This window comes from Malurus melanocephalus, unplaced genomic scaffold (genome assembly GCF_030028575.1).
Source record: "Malurus melanocephalus ecotype Western Australia unplaced genomic scaffold, MMel_1.1 scaffold_248, whole genome shotgun sequence".
Taxonomy (NCBI): Eukaryota; Metazoa; Chordata; class Aves; order Passeriformes; family Maluridae; genus Malurus; species Malurus melanocephalus.
The window spans coordinates 292,382-304,553 of record NW_026623480.1 but is presented as its reverse complement, the minus strand read 5'-3'; the positions used below and the strand labels follow the sequence as shown (position 1 = coordinate 304,553).

General features: G+C 42.0%; 1 long non-coding RNA gene across 1 annotated transcript; it reads right to left on the bottom strand.

Annotated features, from left to right (window-relative positions):
* Positions 1-1,278: 1,278 nt before the first annotated feature.
* Positions 1,279-11,503, bottom strand: LOC130578967 (uncharacterized). The gene is made up of 5 exons (XR_008965936.1): positions 11,349-11,503; positions 9,534-9,605; positions 9,122-9,211; positions 8,005-8,188; positions 1,279-1,920 (listed from the first exon to the last, which is right to left on the bottom strand). It is a non-coding gene; the product is annotated as an uncharacterized LOC130578967 (long non-coding RNA).
* Between the last annotated feature and the right edge of the window lie 669 nt (positions 11,504-12,172).

Here is a 12,172-nt window from a genome sequence, read left to right as displayed (position 1 = left end):
CTAAATTAACATCTCAGTTATGTGCATTCATTTCCATTCAGCTGATAAGGGTTAAAAAGGTATAAATCTGGACAGCATCAGCCTACTGTCTGGAAATATGTAAAAATTAAATTCAAATGGGAAGCCAGGATAACAACATCACCAAAGCCAGAGTCACTTACATGGTACACAAAATCTGTATGTTTTTCTAGGGATTGATGAGGTGACATTGATCACACTGACAGCATTGGTACCTTTTGAAGRTGGAAGCTAACCAGGACATTAGGACAGCTCACTACTATCAATRGTGCATTTACATTGAGTGGAAAACTGCAATTACATATTTTCACACGCCAAAGTTGCAAAACCAAAACAGATACAAAGCCCAGAGCAAAATATGGGGGGAAAAATTAAAACTAAAATTACAATCCTCTAGTCTAAAAAAAACTGGTCCCTTATCTTCTGTGAACAGCCCAAATTGAAGGGGTTTTTACAATGAGGCAATAATAAATTGCTTCAATAATTATTTTGTGGGCACAGAATATTCCCAAAATTCCTATTATTACAGTGCTAGTGAAATGTCCCGATTTACTGAAATTAAACAAAGACAGATATTTATTTAGAATTCCTGTAACTGCTACAACCAGTAAGTGTATTTCATCACTGTGATTGCAAAAACAAATACCTACCAGAGCAATGCAGTTCCCAACAACACAGAACTGAATGGAAATAGAAGTGTTGTAAATGTTACGCTAATGCTCATGGCAGAAGTATTTGTCTGAAGGAAAAATAAACCAAAATAACTGACTGARGCTGAGCCATAGAGGATTCTCAGGGAGCAGTGAGCTGGGCAGCCCCTGGGCAGTAGCATTACCACCAGAACAGCTGCCAGAGCACGAGGAGGTGCTGAACAGCTCAGGAGGGGAAGGTGGGATTGGTGTGGGACATTAACAGTGGGACTGTGGGCCGGGGGCACACGGGCAAGGATGTTCTTGTGGCCCTTGYTAGGATGCAAACGACTCAGGATGCCAGAGTCATCCCACCTCCCCTGCACCATCTGGACAGAGCCACCAGTGCATCCTGTGTTTTGCTTCTCTGACTTCACCAATCTCTGGAAATGTCTGTTTATTGTAGACACAGTTTTCTTTCTTACTGTACAATATACACCTGTTCTAGGGGAGAATGCTGCAGCAGCACCACCAAAGTTGTAATTCTCTTACCACTCCTGTGTGCTGGGGTGGCTGCAGGACAGCAGGGAAAACAAATTATTTTCTCACAGCAGACAAAGAATATGTGGTCAACTTTATATGGACAAGAGTGGAAATCATGCTATGATTGGTACTCGTGGTAAAATGCTCACACTTCCAATGCTCGCACTGTCTGTTCTKGTAACTGGATCCACCCTTTCATGAATCCTTGGATAATCATTTCACTTCCTGACAAGACAGGAACAAAARCAACATCAAGGCACAAAGCTGTATTTACATATTCCTCCTGCACCTGATTTTTTGAGTCTACAAAGACTGTGGTTACACAGCTTGGCAGAATAGGGGTATAACCATCATAACTTGGCAATCACCCTAGAGGCAGAGACAGGCTGCTCTGCAGCTGAAACCTGTTCCCAACCAGAACTTCTCTACATTCCCAATGGATCTCTGTGTCAGGTATTGTTCTCTCAGCTGGGATGGGAATGCCACTGGTAGCAGGAGAGGACAGACAGCAGGAGAGGACAGACACACGCTGATGAGCCTGGGTAGGGTTGCTCTCATGCTATGTGTGATGAGAGGCTTCAGTTGTGTGGTGAAGTGTCCACGTGTTTTAAAATTAAATTTCTTCTAGATCCTCGGAGCGACTTTTTGAGTTGGAGATGATGATGTGACATAACCACAAACAGCTACTCACAGTTTTTTTGGACTGTATTTCCTCCTGCTGCAGATCGTTCTGTTAAAGGAGATGATCAAGGCAATTGTAAATACATGAATGAAACTCAGGCATTATGACACCTGGGAAGCATAAGAATGCTACCCCTCTGCCCTCATTTGGTTAGTTGCCTGATGCTAAAACCCTGAGTTGGGTTTTACACAGTAAGTGCACAATTGTGTCAGTTCTGGGCTTGTTGTTACAAATATTGCCTGATAGAATCAATCTCTCCCTATCGGAAATGTAACTTTTTGAATTTACAGCATAAAACTAATTAAATTAGGTCCAAGCTCTTTTTGTCCATGAAAAGATGCTAAAAAAAAGGCTAGAGTTTGCACACATTTTTAGTGCCCTCCCTAAATACACCTACCTTTTAGTAATTTCTTTTACCACATAGTTCTGTGGCAACTCAGGAGGCCTGCTTTAAAGTCTAAGGCAGAGCAGCATGTGTARGGATACATTACACCATATATTTATTTTCACATAGACCCCCGAGGATTAATGAAATACTCTCTTCAGTCTCTCTATCAGAATTATTATATATCTCTACAACACATGTAAGTCTGTACTCAGCAAAGTTTCTTGAAACACTTTTCTTCTCTGAAATGCTGCATGCCTCAAGCAGAGGACTGCAGAGAAAGAGCAATGTCCAAAGATCCTCGTGATCCTAGCAAACAGCCTATTCCTAGGAAAATAAAAAACCTTGCACCACTTGCCTTGCTGATAAGGAAAAAATCCCCATCTCCAAATAACCAACCTGCTGTYCCGGTTACTACCAGCAGCAAGCCAYTGATGCTGCARTWAAGAAMAGSCTTCTCTTTCCTTTTCTCTRAGCTCCAAAATACAYCCAGACAATCTTTGCACTGACAAAAATGTTTTTATCCTGACCCTGTTGCCTGTAAACTCAGAACTGAGTGATTTGAGCTTCACTATCAATGTAGGCTCAGAYGCTGAGGCTATCCCAGATAATTTTCACCCCCCTCTGGCTCATGATGGCAGTGGTGAACTCAGGAACCGATTAATTTAGGATTTCATGGACCCCGATTCTGTGCAGGACAGCAACACTTACAGCCTTGACTTGGCATGGAAATTAAATTAAAATGAGACATTTTGATTTTTCTTCCTTAGACAATTACAAAGCACGTGGGAAGTGGAGAGTGTTCTAATTCTACCTGTATTTTTATCTTACCACAATTTTAAGTTTCTCCTGTAATTTGTTGCAAGAGCAAAACTAACCACAAAGTCCAACATTTGGCAGTGACTAGATCATACAGTGGACAGCTTCACAGGCAGTAAGTGCAGGCTAATTGGAAAGGATTCAAAAATTAAAAAGTAGCAGAAGTAAACCTACAGTACAAGGGCTAYGTTCAGCACAGAAAAAAAGGAGGCAGAAGAGCTGCCTGCTGACACAAAAAGTTGTGYTCAAGTGTAGAGCTCCAATAACAGGTTTCAATGTTTGCAATGAAACTATTAGGTTAAATAAATATAAGGAGTATTACAGAGGATAAATTCCACAGCACAGTGGACAAATTCCTATTTGGTCAATCCTTAACTGCTTTCAAAATGAGCATTTCAGAGCCTGCTGCACACCCCCCTTTCTCTGAGTGCACTGACAGTGAAGTGAGTAGAAAATACTGACACTTAGAAAGAGGAATTGTGGCTTTGCTGAAGGGTATCTCTTTTCTCCACTGTACAGTTAAGGGCATTAGAAAATGCCCCTTGAAATGACTGGCCTTTTGGCTTTATGAAATGAGTATAGCGCTCTCAGCTGAATAATTTCCAGCCTGACTCGGAATAATAGAAATACTTAGAAAAGATGACATTTTCTTTGAAAGAGTAAGGCACATTTCTTCTGAAGAAGAATTAAAATATTAAGTTGGACCGTGGTTAACTTTTATCACCTCTGTGACAAAAAATAGCAACATCCTTGTTTTCACTTCTACAATCAGAAGCTCTTTAAATAGTGAGCTAACACCTTCTGAGGTTTTCAAATGGCAGAACACAGTAAAAATAGGTGAGGTCACGGGCTTATAAAAAGGGGCAACACTGCTATGCAGAAAGCGCAGGCTGTCTGTTTTGCCAGCAGCCTGTGTCAGTTCCCACAGTTCAACAATAACTAGCACTGAGACTCGTTTAACAACAAAAGAAAATGAACTCTGCACGGGGGATCCTCCTGTGGCATTCGCTGCAATTAATAACATTAGAGACACTCTATTATTTTATCTTCATCTTCTGTGAAGTTGTAATTGTTACACGCTCAGCAGCACCACTTGGCACCCACTGCCAAGGCATGACTACCCCGGGCTCTGCCGTAGTACGTGCAAGAATTACGAGACAAAGTAAGGAATTTCTGCATTCCATATACAACTGTACAACTCTACATTAGAAATATACCTAGCAGGTCACATTTAAATATWTTTAAATCCCATTTCTGGTGCATGTATGAGTATTCAAAGATTCTATGTACTGTTTTATGTATCACGAAGGCACAGCAGCGGGAAAGGCTGTCCTTTTCCCTGGCTGGGATGTTTTATATCTGTCCAAGAGAAAAAACCCTCACAATTTTTCACTCCCATTTTCCAGCATTTCTCTAGACATAAATTATTATTAAGATTAGTTTAATACTGATTTTTCCAATAATTTTTTCCCATTAGAAAATGAAATGAGAACAGAAGGCAGCCTACAAGTAACAATGACCTTTAGTGGCTACAAAGTAAATCATACACAGAGAAGAAATAATGTACTTTGTTTTTTTGTTTCTGTTACCAGAAACCTGCCTTGCCTTCTCTTTTTTTTTTCTTTTTTCTTTCTTTTTTTTTTCTTTTATTTTTTCTTGGACAACAATCCAATTTTCCTATCTAGCATCACTGATTAACACTGACACAAATCTGGGCAACATATATTAGGTTTTGCAGATTGTTAGGAAACACAAGATAAGATGCAATTATTATGAATATATTGCTATTATCCGAAGGGAGAGTTGCAGTTTGATGTTTTTCATTCTCATTAAAAAAAGCCTCGCAACAAGCTATGGCTGCTTTAGGATTAAGATTCTGAGAAGCGTCTTTTAAAAWATRTAAAATATATAAATATGTCAATAAAGCAGAATACAAACCTCTGTAAGAGTGGCTCACACACAAAAAGCAGATACTACTTTTCTCAATGCAAACATGACTTATTCAAACATGTACCCTGTTGAAATTTGAGGGCAGAACAAATTAAACAGTAGACCTATGCACCTGTAACCATGTCCAATATTCTTATTCCAYCATTAAAAGGTACTCATTCCACCATCATTAAAAAGTTAATTTTATTTTGGTGTTGATCCAGTATGAAGTGTCTCTCTCAGTTATGAGGTACTTCTCTTTTCCTTTGAGAAAACATATTTCCTCCTGAAATGTGCGTATGTGCTTTCTAACTTCATGTAATCTGCCTGATTACATCAGCAGCCTGCCTGTGCCATCACTCTTGAACATTTCAACACATCCTTTGCAGTAAGGAAGCTGTAGGCAGTGATTTATTTGACCCGTTCATTCCCAAACATTTTAATTCAGGAATAAATGCTGTCATTACAGTTTACTGTCTTGAAGTTTATTTTCTTTAGCTTGTTCATAAAGTCCTTGAAAGTTTTGCAGCATTTTGTTGGTTGTCTTGTTCTTCTGGCTTCCATTTTCTAGAACCTGATTAAAACAGCAGCTCAGAGGTGAAGGCACTGAGCCCTTTTCTGACTTTTCTGACTGCACTGGTTACAGAGATAAGGKGTAACTGGTAGCCTAGCCCTGGCTGCTAACCACCATCATCCCTCCCTCACCCCTTTTCCTGACAACCTCTCCAAAAGCTCTTACATTCACTCCTTTAAGTGTTTCAGTGAAAACAGTCTGGACCAGCAAAAAAAAAATGCAGTTTTAAGATAACACAGCTCACTATTATTGATATTTGTCGGGAGGTCTTCACATCTGCAGGTGGCTTTGGTAAGGCAGCAATGTTTGCTGGCAGAGGGAAAGGTGCTGCAGAGATTCTAATTGTGGGTTCACAGAAACAGAAAATCACAGCATTGCTGAGGTTGGAAGACATATCTAGAGTTTATTCAGTCCCTTGATCAAGCAGGGTCACTTAGAACAAGGTTGCCCAGGACCAAACCTCCAGATGGTTTTTGAAAATTGCCAAAGAGGAAGACCCTCCACAGACCCTCTGGACCACTTGGGACAGTTCTCATTTATCCCAACAAGAAAAAAAGTGTACCCTGATGTTCAAACAGCACCTTCTGTTTCAGTTTGTGCCTGCTGGTGRTGTTCTGTCAGTGAGTGAGCCTGGCTCTGTCCTCTTYGCCCYCTCKCTTCAGGTATTCACATATATTGAGAAGATCCACCTGAGTCTCCTCTCCTCCAGCCTGAAGTCACAGCTCTCTCAGCCTTTCCTTGCAGGAGGGTTGCTCTAATCCCCACTTTTGCTTAGAGAAGTCTTCAGCAGCGGCAAAATTGTGCTGTTCGTGCCTCTGCCTTTTCTTGTTCCCTTAATCATCGTAGCAGCTCTTTGCTGGCCTCTCTCTAGCACACCCATCTCTCTCTTGAGCTGAAGGTGCCAGAACTGGAGACAGAACTCTGGCTACAGCCTCAGCAGTGTTGAATGAGGGGGAGGATCACCTCTCTTGATCTGTTAGAAACACTTSTCCTAATGCAGCCCAGGACAGAGTTCACTGTCTTTTCTGTAATGTGAGATTGCTGGCTCATGTCATCTTGGTGTCCACCAGGACCTCCAGCTCCTGCTCTGCAAAGCTGCTTTCCAGCTGGCCAGCTCCCACCATGTAGTGAGGCATTAGAATAATGTGGATTATTCCTTCAATAGGTGCAGGACTTTACATTTCCTCTTGCTGAACTTCCCAAGATTCCTGTCAGTCCATTTCTCCGGGCTGTTGGAGTCCCTCTGGATGGCAGCAYGGCCCAGTGGCACATCAGAGGTTCAGGGCAGTCATTTCTTTAGCTGGCATTGCTGGAGCCAGAAGACATGCATCTGCAATGTGCAATGTGTAATCCCTGTGCCATTCCTAGTGCTATCATTTATTCTCTGGTGAGCCAGTTGATCCTGCAGCCTTTGCCTGCTCTGTATTTGTGCTGCACACTCTGTAATAGAGCACTACAGGTATTGAAATGGATGCTTGTGCGAGACATTCTTGCAGTTAGGGTATTTTTATATCACATAATATACTTGGCCCATTATTAAAGCAGCCAGAATTGAAAATTAAAGACTTTTTTCCTCATTAATTCACGTTTTGCCAGTTGGAGTTGATGAGACAGGAGCTGGGAGAAAGTCCCAGGGGGTTGAAAGGCAGCAAACAAGTATTGACCCTGGTGACGTGATCCATGCCTGCCACCCTCCAGTCACACCAAATATCATCAGTGGCACAAACCACAGCTTCTCCTGCACAGATTAATGGGTAGTAGGACCTGGCACTTGCAGTCAGAGAGGTGCAGAGAGTTTCACTACTCTCTGTGCCCACTSCTTTGAGCAGAACTCAGGCAGAACAGAGAGTTTTGTATCCCAGGATATAAAACAAAGCCATGTCACTCCTTGTGGCACTGCCCTAAACCAATCTTTCATGCAGTGACTTTTACATTTTCCTTCCAGGCCACCAGCTGTCAGATGGTAACRATTTCCATCCACTTGCTGACGTGAGCTGGTTTTGAACTTTAATCCASTCCATGTCTTAACTGCGGTGGCAAACACTTTTTAACTAAAAAGAGCCTTCAAAACAATTAAAAAAAATAAATAAAACCAACAGCCCCAAAACAGCCCTTGCTAGCAGCACAGCTTTTGTAAAAGGCTTGACAGATGTAAACAGACCAAGCAATCACATGAAGGAAGCAGCCTTTGCGTGACTGCAGGAGCTGGTGGTCACTGTGGCTGGGGCACCTGGATTTTACTCCACACCACSATCCCAAAGGACAGTGCTCACCCCAAAGAGCTCCCAGTCTGCACTCACTGTGGGCACAAGATGGATGCTGACTGATGAGGGAGCTCAAGGAAACAATGAAACAGYGATGGTCAGCATGGGAAGCAGTGGGCTCATCATTAAATCATCTCCATTTACTTTCCTAATATGCTTACATTTTCTGCCACACACAGCTCTCTTCCTCCCAGGCAGTATTGAGTGCCTTCAACTCCCAGGGAAGTCCATGGGTATGGAGAGACGTCAGCATTGTGCATGAGGTGCTTGGCATTGTGCGTGGCAAAGCCTGGAGAGTCAAATCTTTGCTATTTTACTTACTCTGGCCTGGAGCAACAGTCACCTCTGTAATGGAAAATTATGATGAGACAATAATACAGCTGGGAAGAATTGGCCATGTTTCTTGGGCACAAACAATAGTAGCTTCTTWGTCAAATATATGTGGGTAATAGTTAAAACGTTGCTCTTGCTACACTTCTTTCTTAAAAGTTACACCTTCACAGTAGAAAAAATAATACTGCCATTTTCTATATTAATCTTTTCTGCTTKGGAGGTGGACAAGGCATTGCAGTCTCTGGGTATTTGAGTTTGCTCTTTGCATGTCTCCCATGCAACTAGTTCCTTAAGTTTTCTTTTCCTGAGTGGCACTTGCTGTGGGGATTCAGCTGGTCAGTCACTTTTCTGTGCTCTCCCTGCTGCCTGGTGACACCCTCACACTGCAGATAAGCTGTCTTCACCCTCTACTCACCATCTGGATAGTCTCATTTCCTTGCTGGATAAATTTGGAGTGTTGAACTGCCTGACAAGTCTCAGAATTTGTACTAAATTGATTCCACTTAATACCTTGTCTTTTTCTGTAGTTGTTGCCATTGTGTGTRCTTTTGGTGGATTTATTAATAATAGGGCTTAATCAACCATATTAACTCTAGATTCAAAACTAAATGGTTGCAAATTAATTTGAATTACAAAGATTAGCCTTAGGAAGGAAAAATGTGGCAAACACCACAGTCTTCTGAGCTAACCGCACCTTTTGGAAATTCCCAAGGAGCTGATTCACTGGAATGACAATTACCCCCCTGCTTCTCCCTCCCCACCTCTCCCCCCCCCAAGCGCATTGTTTTACAGGAAACTTAATAAAACTCCGTTTGTTAACAACAGTCATTAAAACTTTACTGAGATTGCTCATGCTGATGATAATCTTTGAAAAGTAATTTTTTTTTTTCATTCCAACAGGATTTCTCTGCTTATTCACAYCTACTGATTGGTATGGGAACCTACCCTGAGTAAGAGCTAGGAACCTTTTTGTACGTCACTGATGTCACTGGGAATTTTCCTGTTGGGCTCAGTAGGAGCAAAGTTTATAATATCCTGAAAAGTAATAGTAACAGATTAGACACCCATTCTCTTGTTCCTTGCACATTCAATTTCTAGCAACAATAGTTTTAATTTCGAGTTGCTAGGATTATTTTTTTTTTAATTTACATACTATGAGTCAAAGGATGTTGGCTCCAACACTCTGAGGAAACAATGGGGATAGATCCCTCACCCTGGCTAAGTGCCTTTTGTGTCCTTCTGTGTGGCTACTTTAATTTGTACCAGAGGCCAGCCATACACACATGCATGCTCATGTACACACATGAGACCCAGCAAGACAGAAAATCAAGGGAAAAAAGAAAAATGTTTTACTTACTCTTTTATCTTTCCCCACCTAGCTTGAGTTTTAACATACACACACAGCATGGAAGAGGGGAAATTGTAATAGCTAAAGAGAAAAGGAAAATAATTATTAATTATTAGAGTAGTAGGTAGCTCGGGGATGCTACAAAGAAAGTAGAAGGGAAAAGAGTATTTATGGTGGCAACAGAGAATGATCAGCACTGCAGTGCTTTGTCTACCCAACTCAGCTAATCACAATTCACACACACATTTTTGACTGCAACGGCTCTCTCCTTTTCATTAATTTCCACTCTTGAGCTACTTTCTTTCCTGTGTTTATATTCTGGCTCTGTTAAACTGATTAGTTTTCCTGGCTGTAAAGCTACAATACAATACCTTGTAACCTAATACCGTACCCTGTATATTTGCCACAAGTATGTTAAATGTGGTAGGAAAGCCATATTTTCTACAGGGAATAAAAGTAGCAGTTTTAGTTCTAACAAAATCATATTTACATACAGTCACAGTTTATCCATAATATTAATCAAATGCCCTTCCTATGTTTCAATTAGGAAAGCAAAGACAATTGTTCCTCTTAGGGAGAAGGACAATTTTAAAGCTGGAAAAGGCTGGCAAAAAACATAGATCAGTTCAAACCACTTTTGGGAAATTCCCAGAATGCTGAATCACTGGGGTGGACAATTACCACCCTCTTCAGCTGAACAATCAGAGATTCTAAAAAGAAGAAATGCACGCACCCTTAAAGAAAGGAAATGCAGCCTTACTGTGACTGTTTCCTTTGAGAGTAATTCCTGAGAAACCGTTTTCTGTTCATAATGGGTTTCTTTCTTCCTAACCTCACACTCACCAGGAACAGAACTGACCACAGAGATTTCTGAAAGTTYATCAGTGACCCGATACACCAAAAGACTTTCTGTAAGGCTTTTCAGCCCTGGGACCCAGCTGCTGGGCAGGGTTCTTTTATGTGATCTAACTCCCCTATCATGCAATCCCTTAAAGCATATGCATTATTGCATTACCTGAGGAGGCCTAATAAATCCAGACATCCCAATGAAGCCAACTACTTGAAAGCCAGCAATTTTGGGGSCCCATCTTCTGGAATTATTTAAAATTATATCATGCTGAAAATCTAATATATTTTTCATATGCATCTAGCACACTCCTTAAATAGGTAAAAATGGCAGTGATTCTTTTTATAGGATGCTTCCCCATGACAGTGTGCCTTTAGTGAGGTTCTCAACAGTGGGAGCAACTTACACCTTTATTTTGAGTCAACAGCCCTGTCCTGTGAGACAGCAAGTGCGCATCACTAACACAGGAGGAAAGGGCTGGGGTTTGACATTTTTCTCACACCTTAATAGTCCTAAGACTACTCCTCTTTCGTTAGTCTGTCAGATGGTTCAATATTTAACCTTCCTGCGGTCCTYCAAACCAAGTGATCAGGCCAAACCAGCAAGAAGGATCTGCCCAGAGGACATGGACAGTCTTTTGATCCTTTCCTAGAGAGGCAGCCTTTCTGTACAGCAGTGTTTTGCTGTTTCTCAACACACAGCCACCGCTTTGATGGAGGGATAATAAAYCCCTCCAGCCCCCATCCTTCCACTTTATTTAAATGGAGAGGAGCACAATGCAAGGCATCACTCCATTCAAAGTAGGAAGAAAAATTTGGGAAAATTTTACCTCGACACTTTCCAAACAAACCAAATTCAAGCACAGAAGACCAAGATGTTTAAGCAATATTATTTGGCCATTAATTCTCGCTTTGGCCATTAATTCTCGAAAGAAACTCAGCCAGTTTCTTTCTTAGCCTTCACTGTAAATTCCTTACCCAATTCCCCTGCAATCTCCACACCTCCTAGATTAGAGACTGCATGCTCAGCACTCCTCTGGAGCCTTTCCCACATGTCACTTGTTGGGCGTTGGGACAATGTCACCGAGTAGCTGTGAGCGAGCTGTGCTCCCAGGATCGTGTCTGCATGGATCGCTGGAGTGGGCACTCGCTTTCCTGCTGACCAAACAGACAAAACCAGCATCRCTTCTCCCAGCCCCTAGTTATTCATTGCTGCTCTAGAGCTGTCAAGAGGAGTGTCTCACGGACGTGGTCCCTGTCCTGAGGAGCTGAGAGTGTTGYATCAGCTGGCTGTGACCCACAGTCCCTGGCTGTGACCCAGCCATCAGTCAGAGAGCAAACCAGGCTCCGTTTCTGGGCACTAAGCGTGAGCTACAATTCCACAAACTTCAGCTGGCTGAAAGGATCCAATACAGATCCTCTTGCCCTTCAGCTGAGGGAGACATTCCAGTGCCTGCAGAACACAGTCCAATTCACCCTGCCTCAGAGAGGTGTCTCATGCAGGAAGGGTCGATCTTCTTCAGAGCTGCCCCTTTCCAATGTTTATTGGAGAGAGCCTGGATAACCTGTTTAGAAAGGTTCCCACCTTTCTGGACTCGTGCCGAAGCTATATCAGCATTGGTGTGTGCGGAGCTTAGAATAAAAACAAAGGTGATGGTGATGGGTTTCTTTTTCTAGGCGGTCTGGCTTCCTTTTGCCTTTGAAAGGATCGGTATTGCCGTAAGACACTCGAGTGTGTGGTAATGGAGTGAGATAGCCCCACACCCAGTCGACTGAAAGTAGTTGGCATTTAGCCCAATGAC